This window comes from Octopus bimaculoides, chromosome 6, assembly GCF_001194135.2.
Source record: "Octopus bimaculoides isolate UCB-OBI-ISO-001 chromosome 6, ASM119413v2, whole genome shotgun sequence".
Lineage (NCBI taxonomy): Eukaryota > Metazoa > Mollusca > Cephalopoda > Octopoda > Octopodidae > Octopus > Octopus bimaculoides.
The window spans coordinates 27,311,102-27,316,716 of record NC_068986.1 but is presented as its reverse complement, the minus strand read 5'-3'; positions in this window follow the sequence as shown (position 1 = coordinate 27,316,716).

Sequence of the window (5,615 nt, the reverse complement as noted above, 5' to 3'; positions counted from 1 at the left end):
CAAGAGAAAGGAGAGAAAAAAAAAAAACTGGTAGAAAATAAATTGTCATATTTTAGTGGGAAAAGTAGTTTCACATTTCCACAAAAATCTTGGAAGCAAAAATAAATTTGGTAAAGCTTTTAATTCTTAAGTGATCTAATTCTGAACAAGTGTTTCAAAAATAATAATAAAAAGAAGAAAAAAACAGAAAAAAAAACACATAATGACATGTTGACTGTGGTGATGATATATAAACTCCAAACAGCAACAGCGGTGGTGGTGGTGGTGGTGGTAGGTTAAGTAAAGAAACAGACTAAAGTACTGTTGCAGTGGGGGATGTTGAAGTTGGATAATTCATTGAAGGAGGTAACAAGATTAGAGAGGAATAAATAGGAGACAGCTTAGAGCAAAAGAGATGACAAGAAGAAAATCAAATTGGTTAAGTTTACAATTTAGATAAATAAATAAATAAATAAATAAACAAAATTAATAAAACAAAAAGAGACAAAAAAACTAAATAGAAAGTAATGTGTCATTATTGAAATAACGAATATTTACCTGAAAAAAAAAATAATATAAAATAAAATAAATTTCTTGCTCTTGTAACCAATAATGACAGCAATAATGAGATACAGGTAAAAATGGAAGCTCAAATATTTTCACCAAAATGGTAAATAAATGCTTTACAAAAGTAGGAACAGAAAAGAAGGCTACTTGGTGTAATAAAATTTTAAACTGTACAATATTTATAGAATGGCATGGTTGCATGGTTAAGAAGTTCACTTCACTACCCTATAGTCTTCGGTTCAGTCCTACTGTGTAGCATTTTGGGAAAGTGCCATCTACTATAATCTTAGCTGATCAATGCCGTGTGAGGGAATTTGATCGATGGAAACGTGTGAGGAGTCCACCGTGTGTGTGTGTGTGTGTGTGTGTGTGTGCGTGTGTGTGAGTTTGTCCAACTCTACAAAGTGGTGCTCCAGCATGGACACTGTCCACTACCTGAAACAAGCAAAAGAGTATATTTGGCATGACTTAATGTTCTGGGTTCTACTAACAAGTTCCATCCACCATACCCTTAACCTTTTAAGTATTAATTAGTTCCAAACTTTGATAAAAGGCCAACAAAGGGTGGTGGGGGCGTGTATTCATTTTCATGAACCCCTGTGCTCAACAAGTATTTATTTTATCAATCCAAAAAGGTGAAAGGCAAAGTTGACCTCAATAGAATTTGAACACGGAATGTAAAAAGCCAGAAGAAATGATGCTAAGTATTTTCTATGATATGCTAAGAATTCGTCCAATTTTCCAGCTTCTAAGTATGAATTATAATACACTTACTAAGTGCAGAAATAGCAGTCACCCAACTGACAGGTCAGCTGTTTATATTCTGTTACTGCCAGTGTGTTGCACCCAGGTTCAAGCCAGTTTAACAACCTCATCCACCAAGTTGTAAATATACCCTCGAGGTCAGGGTATACCCTTTATAAACAGCAGCTGCAAGGTAAAACTTGATGGGTTCTGCCAAGCTGACTTGCCCCACCCCTATACATATATGCATATTACATGAAGATAATCTGCAATGATGGTCCTATGGTCCCATTAGTTATGTTTCAACAAATCACAATTATTTAAAAGAACATTCCAGTAATTCTCTTCCAAGATATTATTTTTGAGAAGGAACCAAAGTTTCTTACTCTTGATACATCTGTGAACATTCTCATTAAATACCTTTACTAAATACATCACAATAAACTAACTTTCAGTTTTTCAAACTCTAACACCCATAGTCTAACTCACCATTTCCATCACTTAGATCCCAGATTTCACATGCAATGGAAAATGCCCTTCATTGTGAAATTTAGTTGTGATACTAGTCTGTGTTACTCAGTAGTCAGGAGAACCTGTCTTCTAGTGGTTAAGTGGATATGCAGTTGCCTTTTATCTTCATGTGATATGAAGTAAGACAGCTCACCCAGAAAATTGCTTGTGGTGGTCAATTTGAGAGATTAATTCATTCAAAGATGCTTTGGTGTAACTGGTATGCATGATTGCCTTCAAACTACAGATATATGGTTCAACTATTCTGCTCACCTTTTTCTGTCTTAGACCAGCCAATTGTAGTTTTTCTATGTGTAAATTTTATTGAAATGTCATTATGCATATATATTTATTTCTTTGTTGCCCACAGGGGGGCTAAATGTAGAGGGGACAAACAAGGACAGAAAAAGGGATTAAGTCAATTAAATCGACCCCAGTGCATAACTGGCACTTACTTAATCGACCCCAAAAGGATGAAAGGCAAAGTCAACCTTGGCAAAATTTGAACTCAGAATGTAACGGCAGACAAAATACCACTAAGCATTTCACCCGGTGTGCTAACGATTCTGCCAGCTCGTCGCCCTATAATGCATATATATTACTACATCAAATATTCAGCCTGTGACCAGTACCTTTTCAGTCTCTGAAAATTATTTCAAATCATGTCTACATAACCATTTGAGATTATCTATCAACTTCATCACACACAACTAGATACTACATACCATTTTAAGGTTCATTCAACCTTTTCCTTATGCAACTGGAAATTACAAACACTTAAAAGGCTGATTAAATTTTCCTCTTTAAAAATCTATAGTTCCATATCCACGCAACTATAAAGCACACTAACAGATGGGATAATTGTCAAAGTGGGCAATTTTATATCATACGATCTATGCAAATAAACAAAATTAATGTCAGATCTAATATATTATACTTTCTGAACATTACTTTGAAAACACAATGAATCTACTTAATCCACTAGAGTTTAATATCAAAGTTGTTCATAAAAGCACAACTTGGGATTTGTATCATCTACATAATGAGAGAAAACAGAAGATAAAACATGCTTTCAATTCAACGTGGATAAATAAAATATTAACAACAAAGTTCCTTATGGTTATTCCATTAGACAAGAAAGCATTATCCATTATTTTAATACCAACAACTGACACAAGCCTCTTCAATATGATATATTTAAATGAAAGTGAAAATATATAATAGAAAGAAATAAAGACAATGAAACAAAACATTTTTATTCAATGTCATTTTAAAACATCAAGGATTTATTATCTTTCTTTTCATAGCAATCACAACAAGTATTCTACCTTGAGGTTTAATTAATTTAAATCAACTCTAACTTAATTATTTTAAATAAGTCCTATAGGCAAAAACAATGAAAGGAATATGTTTGCCTGAAGTTGGTATATTTACTGGAAGGTGCTATTGTTGAAGATTTTTGCAACATCAGCAAACAGGATCATAGAACCTATTTGTTGAGAACTTGCATCTTCAACATGCTGGATAATCTTATTACTGTAATTAATGTATAGCAATTTGATTTATAAATATGCTCTTAACATATCATATTTGGTAATAATGTCCATCATTTGCTGGTACTTTATTTGAAGCTCACAAAACACAACGTTCAGAAAATTGTGAGACACGATAAATATCCCTCAAATTCTCCCATTTGATAAATCTTAAGATTAAGAACAAAAATATACAAAGACAACCGGTTTCTTAACCTTATTTCCTGTACTTGACAAACAAGGACTCTAATTGTTTCACCATTTAATCATTCTCCAATATCATTAAATAACATCTGGCTCCATTATTCATCTACAGAGTTTCCTTATAATTAACCATGTGCTTAATACTTTTGTTACCATCATCATCATCATCATCATCATCGTTTAACGTCCGCTTTCCATGCTAGCATGGGTTGGACGATTTGACTGAGGACTGGTGAAACCGGATGGCAACACCAGGCTCCAATCTAATTTGGCAGAGTTTCTACAGCTGGATGCCCTTCCTAACGCCAACCACTCCGAGAGTGTAGTGGGTGCTTTTACGTGTCACCCGCATGAGGGCCAGTCAGGCGGTACTGGCAACGGCCACGTTCAAAATGGTGTATTTTATGTGCCACCCGCACAAGAGCCAGTCCAGGGGCACTGGCAACGATCTCACTTGGCTTGCCAGGTCTTCTCATGCACAGCACATTTCCAAAGGTCTCGGTCAGTAGTCATCGCCTGGAGCGGGCGTTAGGAAATCAATAAGAAATTTTGATGGAAAGTTTTGATAAACAGATTTGTATCATAGAACCAAGGGTTAGTGTCAGGCAGGTCAGCATCAAAAGGGTTAAACTGTACTTTCCGTTTGAAATTCAGCTAGTATATGTTTCTTTTTCTTGTACCCATTAAAACTTCAGCCAAGACAGTGACCAACTGGACAACAACTGAAAATAACCAATGGCTAGAAAACAAAACCATTACACTAACCTCAAGAAAGATTACAAAAAATAGTTGATATTTAGCGCTATAAACACCATCAACATATTTCACTTATTCATGGGGCCCGAGATCAACTCTTGCCTTAAATCAAACCAGCAATGAATTGACTTTTGGTCCATTGCTAAAGAATTTTTCAAATCAACACTATTTAATACCTCAAAGACGACAAGCAATTCCAAACACACTACAACAATGTCAAGTAAAAGAAATAATTAAAGGAAAACATAAGTACACTGTTGAGATTCTCATCTCCTCTCATTTACATCTTATTTTAATCTGTGGCACTAAGATATAACTGGTATTTAATATGTAGCACTGGACATTGTTCTTAGCGCAGAGTATACTAGTTGGAAGTTCTGTCTGGCTTCAGATATTTTTCCCCAGAACAGAGGCTATTGTATGTTATCTCTGCAAACCTAAATAGAATGCAATCCTGATTGAAAATTATTGACAATGGTGTGGTTTTGAAATAATGACTTACATGATCTAAAATCTTCACCTCTAAGCAACTGCAATACATCTTTAAAAAAAAAGAATCCCCCTCCACAAAATAACAACACTTTAAGGAATTTATAGCAGTAAGACAAACATGCAGAACAGATGTAATCAGGAAAATGTGATGCAAGAGGAATGAAAGGGAGGGGGAGGATACAGACTCTTGGTGACAGTAACTGCACTTATTTCTACTTTTAAATTATTTATTCATCAAGCATTTCTTTTTTTACTTCAGTTGCTTCTGTAAATTAGTTTAATTAGAGTGGGGAGCCATTTTTTTTTAATGGCTGCAATAATATATATATGTGTGCACACATGCTGATACACATAAATATACATTATTTCAAGTGATAGATGTATGTGTCTATATATATGTATTACATATATCTATATGTATGTGTGTGAATATGTGTGTGTATATATCTATATCTATATATCTATATATATATATATATGCACACACACACACACATACACATCTACATAGCTGTGTGTGTGTGTGTGCATACACAACTTCATATTGTCACCCATTAAAGTATTAAGAAGGGCAAAGAAAAAAATAAACTGGAATCTATGAAAAAGAAAAGAAAGAAAACCAAAATGAATGATACCATCTAATGACATTGTTAGGAGATGTGTGAACAGAACAACAAAAATAAATGGGAAAAAAAGATAGAAGGGAAAAAGGAACTGCTTACATATGGCTGAGAACAAACAAGCATCAAACAGAAAATAATTATCAATATTAATGAAGTGATTACTGCATATAAGTGTGTGTGTGTGTGTGTGTGTGTGTGTGTGTGTGTG